This window comes from Bombus fervidus, chromosome 15 (genome assembly GCF_041682495.2).
Source record: "Bombus fervidus isolate BK054 chromosome 15, iyBomFerv1, whole genome shotgun sequence".
NCBI classification, from domain to species: Eukaryota; Metazoa; Arthropoda; class Insecta; order Hymenoptera; family Apidae; genus Bombus; species Bombus fervidus.
In genome coordinates this window covers 60,888-70,565 of record NC_091531.1, presented here as the reverse complement: position 1 = coordinate 70,565, position 9,678 = coordinate 60,888, and the positions used below count along the sequence as shown (strand labels likewise).

Sequence of the window (9,678 nt, the reverse complement as noted above, 5' to 3'; positions counted from 1 at the left end):
GCCGTAGAGGACCATGAGGTAGAGACCTTAAACGATTTCGGGAATAAATTAAAAGATATGTTTGGCCCAGGAAAAACCGTTAACGAATACAGGGGAGAGTTGGGAACGGTATTCCAACGACCAGGAGAAAATATATTAGATTACATCGACCGCGTCAGAAACCTCAGATTAGCTATAATTGATGGAGAAAGAAGTCAGTACGGTTCCATATCACAAGACGTTCAAGATACGATCGATTGGGACACGAGGGAGGCTTTCGTCAAGGGGCTCCCGAACGAAGTATATTTACGAGTAAAGTTATCAGAATACCAATCCTTAGAAGACGCGTATCGCCAAGCCGTAAAAGCAACGCGGGAACTAAAACAAGTAAACGACAGAATGCGATACCAACGTCCTCAACGTTCTCAAATAATAATAACCGAAACAACGCTCGTCCTTCTAATAATAACTACACCAGGAACAACATCCAAGATCGAAGATCGGTACCTCCATCGCAGAATTTTTCGAATACTACGAGACAAAATATCACATGTAATTATTGTAAAAAACCCGGGCATTTAGTGAAAGATTGTTACAAATTTAAAGCCCGAGTAGACGCCGGATTAATCGTACCCTATACCTCAAGACCATCGGGAAACCAGATACGTCCTTCGGGAGAATGGGGCGAGCCACGAAGGAACGATACGCCGAATCGCCCAAGAGTACAGGCGGCAACCAGGAGACCGGCGCCAACGGCAACAAACAGAACGAGGGCAGCCGCCCCCGCGAGATCGACTCCACCACCCATAACGAGAGACAGAGGGAACGCAATGCCGACCGTAAGGTCGAACGAACAACCGTTAAATACTGTGGGGGAGTCATCCCACAATCAAACGAGGTCGCAAACGGAGAATCCGGAATCTCCAGACAAAAGAGAAAGAGTGAAGCACAAGCAACCGGCGAAGGAAAATCACCAAGAGTCGGACTCAGATTCGGACAACGACCTCTCCGGATTATTTCAATAAAGCCAAATAATTCTCTATGTACTCCAACCGCGCGAATAGTCTCCCCAGATTTAAAAACCAAGACGAGTTTATTACTGGACTCCGGATCAGAAATCAATATTATCAAGAAACCTGCCTTACCCGCTTCAGCAATCATCAACGAGCAAGAATCGATAGAAGTTCGAGGAATCACGGCAACGAGCCTGGTCTCCCTAGGGCAGACGGTAATACAGGTTGCGGGCCATCCAGTTATTTTTCATGTAGTTGATGATTCATTGCTAATCGATCAAGACGGAATCCTAGGATCCGAATTTTTTGCAGGTTGTAAAGCTCGTTTAGATTATGAGGAAAAGCATATCAAATGGGGAAATATTTATATACCCTTCGACACTAGAGAAAAAATAATTATACCGAAGCGAAGTTCAGTAACATGTTCAATTAATATTGCGAATCCGGAAATAAACGAGGGATTTATTCCAAAAATCGAGCCAATTAAGGGAGTCTATTTTGGTAACGCAGTTGTGAGAAACTACAAGGGACGAGGTTACCTAAGGATAATAAATACCACATCAAGAGACTACGAATTTATCACTCCTACTATGGTAATCAAAGAATTCGAAAATACCACCTCGCTCCCTAGCATGACGTGCAACGTGATCTCGAAATCAAAGGAAAGCAGATTCGACGAAATAATCAAATTATTACGGCTCGAACACTTGAATAAAGAAGAGAGAAAAAACGTCGAGGAATTAATACAGAAGAATCAAGACAGATTTCATCTTCCAGGAGACACGCTGGAAGGAACAGAAATCCTAGAGCATCGAATAATTACGACGGACGAGGTACCAATAAATGTCAAACAATATCGTTATTCGCCTGCACATCGAGAAGAGATAAATCGCCAAATTCAAGAATTACTGGATACTGACGTCGTGGAACCATCGATATCTCCATACAATTCTCCGTTATGGATTGTGCCGAAAAAACCAGATTCACAGGGAAATAAACGATGGAGACTGGTTATCGATTATAGAAAGCTTAACGATAAAACGATTGGCGATGCTTATCCCCTACCCAACATAACGGAAATACTAGATCAATTGGGAAGTGCAAAATATTTTTCCACGTTTGACTTGGCGTCAGGCTTTCACCAGATCCGAATGGCACGAGAGGATGCCCACAAGACCGCATTTTCGACACCATACGGACATTTTCAATTTAAAAGAATGCCCTTTGGATTAAAAAATGCTCCAGCAACATTTCAACGTTTGATGAATTCAGTGCTATCAGGATTGCAAGGAATAGAGATGTTTGTCTATCTGGGTGACATAGTGATTTATTCGAGGTCTCTCCAAGAACACGAAATCAAATTTAATAAATTAATGGAAAGACTGAGGAAAGCTAAATTGCGATTGCAACCCGATAAATGCGAATTTCTACGCCATGAAGTGAATTATTTGGGACATGTGATCAGTGAAAACGGAGTTAAACCAGATTCAAAGAAAATCGAGGCAGTACTAAATTTTCCACGACCAAAGAAAGCAAGAAACATCAAGCAATTTCTAGGATTAGCGGGATATTACCGGAGATTCATACCTAATTTTTCCAAAGTTGCAAAACCACTAACACAATTGTTAAAGAAGGACATTCCCTTCAAGTGGCAGGAAACTCAAGAAAATGCATTCAACTCTCTAAAAACAACTCTCATGACAGAACCCATTCTGCAATATCCGGATTTTTCCAAACCCTTTAACCTTACTACAGACGCATCAGGATACGCAATAAGCGGTGTACTGAGTCAAGGGCCAATCGGAAAAGATTTACCAATCGCATATGCCTCAAGACTATTAAATTCCGCCGAACAAAACTACTCTACCATAGAAAAGGAGTGTCTGGCAATCGTTTACTGTACGATGCATTTCAGACCATACCTGTATAGTAGAAAGTTTACGATAATAACCGATCACAAACCGTTAGTATGGATGAATTCCATTAAAGATCCCACGTCGAGAATTTGGAAATGGAAGTTGAAATTGTCGGACTTTGAATTTGATATCCAATATAAAGAAGGTAGAGCGAACGCGAACGCGGATGCATTATCCCGAAATCCGCCAGAGATGTGCCTGCCAATCAGGAAACGAGAAGAAGATTCGCCAGATCGATATCCACATCTAAAAAGATTTCAATTGGATACCTCGACCGAGGACTCTCCGATATTCGAGGCTAAGCCACGCGTATTGTCGCATTACGATAAACAGGGAAAACCTACTCGAAAGCATCTCACCATAGAAGAAACACCCGTAAAATATTTTGACGAAGCACTAGCCGAGCTCGATCGAGAAAAAGAAAACACGGATACAATAAGCGAAGAAGAGCCCTCCACTGAAGATCCAGAACTAATTCAACAACGAGAAAAGGACACGAGACCTACGATAATCGCGGAACTAAGAATTTCAGAAACCCGAGACTCAATTACGAGAGTAAATGACCATAGAGTAATATTTATAGATGTACATGGAAATCCGATAGATAAAGGAGCATTAGAAATGAAGGAAACGGGAAAATTGCCTCGTTACGAAGATTTAATGTTGGAAAAAGCAAGATTGAATTACGATTCCGGGAGATACATCGTATCCCTACCGATAAAAGAAAATAGAAATATTCCAATAACACCAGAAAATTTATTAAACTCGCTAAGATCTCTATTAGATGTAGTAAATGAAAAACAATTAACATCCTTTAGCATCAGTAAAGGAAATTTAGAAGAGATACCCTGGCGGCATACAATCAGAAAATTAAAAGAAATATTTATGGAAAAAACCTTAACCATCACCATTTGCACTGGGGAAGTAATTACCCCGCCAGTTGAAATACGAAATAACATAATAAGAGAAAAACACGAATCATCCGTAGCAGGACATAAAGGAGTAACGAAGACCTATCAAAGAATACGACAATGTTATTATTGGGAAAATATGAAGAAGGAAATCCAGGAATACGTAAGAACATGTAAAGAATGCCAATTGAAAAAGTTAACTAGAATAAAAACAAAGCAACCAATGGTACTCACTGATACGCCGGGCAGGGCTTTCGACAAAATTAGTATGGATATCGTCGGTCCATTACCAAAGACAGCAAAAGGAAATGAATACATATTAACAATTCAAGATTTATTAACAAAATATTCAATCGGGATTCCGATAGGAGGAATATCTTCAGCCGAGATAGCGGACGCTTTTATAAAACGATATATTTGTCGTTTCGGGTCACCGAGAGCTATTCTTACCGATCAAGGAAAAAACTTTACATCCTCACTAATGAAGAAAATAGCAAAAAGATTCCGCATCAAGCAATATACCACGACGGCATATCATCCACAAAGTAACGGTTCAATCGAAAGATCTCACCACGTATTGATTGAATATCTCAAGTTATATATCGAAAATTCCAGAAATTGGGACGAATGGGTGGAATTAGCCATGTTTTCCTATAACACCTCTGTACACGAAGGAACGAAATTCTCTCCGCACGAATTAGTCTTTGGACACTTGGCCAGAGAACCCACTGGCGAAATAGTAATCGAAGAAAACATGGAACCAACTTATACGGAATATCTCAGAGACCTGTTCGATAAAATCAACACCGTGCAGCAAACAGCAAGAGAAAATTTGATAAAATCTAAACTAAGATCAAAAGAATATTACGACAGACGAATTAACCCTCAAAATTGCAAAATTGGAGATCTAGTATACCTACTAAAGGAACCTAGCAAAGGAAAGTTTTCCGATCAATACTCAGGACCGCATAAAGTGCTAGAAATCCTGCAGAACCAAAACGTCAAGATTGAAGTAAACGGGATTCCGCGAACAGTGCACTTAAATAAGTTAAAACTAGCGCATAATCGAAATAAACGATGAATAAAGTGATTGCAGTGGGCAACGTAGTGCAGTAGTGTATGTTGTGGTGCTGTTCGTCGAATAATACAGATAGCGAAAACCTAAAAGAGAAAAAGGGAAATTATTATGTGTGCTTCAATTATCGTCTAAACATAAAACGTGTTAACTCAATGAATAATTAACTAGTGAAAGTGAAAGTTACCTTGTGAACATGAAAGTGTATGTGCAAATATAGGTTATGATTCCTTGTTCGTGGAACGTAATGTGTGACAGCCACCTAAAATAAGTGAATAAGTTAGCTTCAATTGTCTCAGTACAAAATACAAGGTAACTAAATGATTATAACTATTGTGGTTAAATTAAAGGGAAGTGTGACACTGTTCGTCGAACAATACAGATAGCAGAAACCTAAAAAGAAAAACGAAAAATTATTATGTGTACTCCAACTATTGTTTGAATATAAGACGTGTTGATTCAACAAATAATTAAAAGAGTGAAAGTGAAAGTTACCTTGTGAACAAGTAATCATCATACAAGAAGGTTTACGTGCAAAATAGGTTATGGATCCCTGTCTGCGGAACACCATGTACGACAGCCAGCTGAAAATAAACGAACAAGTTAACTTTAATAGCCTTGATGCAAAATACAACATTACTAAATGTTATAACAAAACTGCGGAAGCATGACACTGTTAGTCGAATAACACAGACAGCGAAAACCTGAAAAGGAATAGAAGATTATTACGAGTGTTCCAATTACTGTTTGAATGTAAAACGTGTTAGTTCAACGAATAACTGAAACAGTGAAAGTGCAACTTACCTCGTGAACAATCAATCACCATACAAGGAAGTGTACATGCATGAATTTCGCAGATTAGTAAGAAGAAATAAAATAGCTAATAAGTATAGAAAGTGGTTAGGAAATAATTAAGATAGATTAATTAAGAGTTAGTAATAAATATAACCGGAGTAAAAGGATATTTTATCATGTATTAATCTACATAGTATTGTTATATTATTATATCTAACATGTAGAAGCAGATTTTGTAATGCACAATAGCTGTCGCGCACACAATGCATTATACATATATTAAATTAAATAAATTAAACAGTACCTTTAAGGCCACAGATACAAGACAATTGAAGGCAACCGTAGTAAGTATCCAAGACATATCGAAGAATCGGATGATATTGTGGGAATGATCCAGGTGAGTGTCGCAGCATCGAAAGAGTAGAATCTGAAGAATCACAGACAATGTTAATCCAATAAATAAATTTTAGTCACTAATAAGGGAACTAATACACATCATACATAAAATAATAACAAATAGCAAGTACAAGCAATAATAAATTAATAGGGAAAATAAGAAAGGTCAATAAACACACAAATAGGTTAGAAATTAATCAAGATAGACTAACTAAATGTTAACAACAAGACATGACTGAACTCGCTACAAAGGAATAAAGTTATGCTACACGAAAATTACTGGTAACACAATACACAAAGCATTAACTAAATTAAATGAGGGTTATATAAATGCAAGTCACGACTATTACATTAAAATAGCACGCGGTATTTCCACACACAATATCATGAAACACGAAACAATATTACAAAACACTACTAAATAAAATCACAATGATTAATAATTAATTAGCTATTTCGACAACACACTACTGTTAACATTAAACCAACGCCACACCAAAGATACACGCGAGCGACCATGTTGGAAAATTCGTCGCGCGCACCCCACACATACACACCTCGCACGTATAATAGCCAATACAATGTAATACAACATCATAATAGCAATGTTAGGTACTAAAAAAAAAAAAAAAAAAAAAAAAAGAAAAAAAAAAGAGAGAGATAAGGAAAATATATATATTAAATAACGACTAACATAATTATAACACAATATATATATTATGTTATATACAGGGATACAGTATTCGTACAAAAACAATTTTTTTAATTTATATATATATTAACTGTTTTATATGTATGCAAGAAGGGGCGACGAGTTCATCAACCCTGACATGGAGGACCCAGATGGGTCCGTTCCCGCATTCGATGTGGAGACGACGGAGGATGTTCAATCTTGCCTCTGTGTCCGGTTGATACGCTCTGTCTACCATTTCAATAACGGCTATCTTTGTCAATACTGTTTCGACAACTTAGATCCAGACGACCAGTACCTATGTGACGAGCTGCCCACTCATTTCCTATGCGGAATACCTGCAAGAACACGTATAAAATACTGTCGTATGTACGATATAAACCTAGCGGACGTACAACCCGCTATATCATGCATCCCATGCATGATCGTTTACAATAATCTGACTCACCTTGAAAGATACTTTTAGTTCAAGGACTAGCATTCCGCACCGTAGAACCATAAAGTACTTGTATGCTACGCACAAAACCAAATACTTATGCTATCCACCTGTAAACAAACAACATTTATAACTATGCATGTAATTTTACTTATGTTTGCCAATATATAAACACGCATGTTGTAAAGTGGGTGATGTTTATAACACTCACTTCCATTGATAATGCGAATGACTCATATTTACCATTACACGCACATATATATATATTCAAAAAACAAGCTACATTTGTTATACCGACTCTATTGATAATATATACATATATATTTATAACGATAAAACAAATCTCATTACTTACCAATACGTATGCATATATGTATATAATTATAACTCAAGTAGCTTTCATAATATTTATTTTCACTGATAACATATACGTAAAACCCAAAATAAAACATATATATATAAATATAAAAAAATTTTTCTCTTTTTTATGTATATTAATAATAATAAAAGGTTATTCTTATTTCTAATAAACTCGACAGTAAGAAACGATTTAATAAATTGTTAATAGGAAGATGAATCACCTGGTCATCGTACTTACCCTCATCAAAATAACACATGGCTCTGATCGCAGGAGAAACGGTCCACATAGTCAAATGCATTCCGGTACAAGTAAAGATACGACATACAACAGAATGCTACTCGGAGCTACCCGTTTGGCAAGGGAATCGCACCGCATTTCTAACACCCAAAACACACATCATAACGCAACACGGAAACCATAGAGAATGTAGCGCAGTACTACCTACATTATACAACATCGACGGACTCTGGCACAAATTCGTACCAAAACCCATGGAAGCAATCGCACCACAAGAACTCCGCCCGGACGTGCGCCAAACGTGGCGATATTCAGCACCATCGTCATTGGCCACGAGCGGAATATATACCCAAAAGGACCTGGACGCACTACGGGACCACGTCATGTTCCCGGCAGAAAAAACTGCAGTCTTGAACACATTGGCCAGAGGAGCGACAGGAAAAACAATCGTCCCTGGAACAGTAAACATCCTGGGAATGATGGACGAAAACACATTGACGACAATAGCGAAAAATACCGTATCAAGCTTATGGACTGGTTTCATGGAATTCGGAACTGTCAGTGCAGCAATATTTGGAATACTCATAATATTTAAATCAATCAAGACCATAATAGATATAGCCATACACGGATACCAGTTACGTGAAACTTACGGATGTGGAATCGCCCTATTAGGAGCAATATGTGGCTCAGTCACCCACCTGCTATTATACCTCAAAAGAAGACGAAATATCGACGATCAAACAACACAACCTCAAGGGATATCGATAACACCGGTAGTAACTCAACAGTCAACGACATCTACATCCGCCATAAACGAGCTCAGAGACACCATCAGTCAAATTTCCTTTGGAAATTTGAACTCCAAGGGCGGGGGTGTCACGTCCCGCGCTCCGCGCGAGCCGTAACGAGAACAAGAAACCACTCTATACACAAATCTAAATAAACCTACCAATAACCGATTTGCAATTTGAAAACCTATGGTTCAATATAATATAATATAAACCCAACCAGTATAAAACAAAACAAATAGAACCAACTAATGGATTGAACGAGTCATGAACCAAACAAACAAACCAGGAAATAAGAATAACTACAGAAAGGGAAATGATTGAAACGCCAGGAATATATATATATATAAATATATTTTAATCAATCAACGCTGCAACAACTCGGAGAGTTACATATAAGTATAAACATATATGCCAAACATGTAATAACCTAGTAAATATTAGAGTCAGTACTTCCAATACTATGCAACGAATACAATATTATCAATTTATGAAATATATGTATATATGAAATCAAAAAAACTAATAGTCTAACGAATACATAAAAACATACAATGTTATAATATTAAAGAAATAAAGGTTACATTATCAGAAATATATATATATATGTGTGCGCATTCAACATTATTAAATCAAATCAGTAATTTAAGATATATACTTAAAACTAGCTTACATTCCGATAAAGAGTTATAAAATAGGAACTACATTATGAAACATGCATGTCTATATATAAAAAATATATATATATAAATAATCTATATTCTAAACTAAACTACTACTAATAATCTATAAAAGAAATAGAACACACAACGTAACACTTGGGACTAAGTAACAACTTGTCGATAGGCCAAACGTTCAAGATAATTAACACCGCAATGACTTGAAGACTTGCATACAGAAATTCTACCATCAAACACAAATAAGTAAAAACACATTAAACACACAATAATTTGGAAATAAAACCTTCAGTACTATTTTGTCACAATACAAGATATATATGTATATATGAAATCAAATAATTGACACATAACCTCAAATACACAACATTACATCGCTAAAGAATCTAAATGAAAATCA

At 37.0% G+C, this 9,678-nt stretch overlaps 1 long non-coding RNA gene across 1 annotated transcript; it reads right to left on the bottom strand.

The window, feature by feature from the left end:
• Window positions 1-6,848: 6,848 nt before the first annotated feature.
• LOC139995072 (uncharacterized) lies at window positions 6,849-7,658 on the bottom strand. The gene is made up of 3 exons (XR_011801849.1): window positions 7,568-7,658; window positions 7,225-7,322; window positions 6,849-7,114 (listed from the first exon to the last, which is right to left on the bottom strand). It is a non-coding gene; the product is annotated as an uncharacterized lncRNA (long non-coding RNA).
• Between the last annotated feature and the right edge of the window lie 2,020 nt (window positions 7,659-9,678).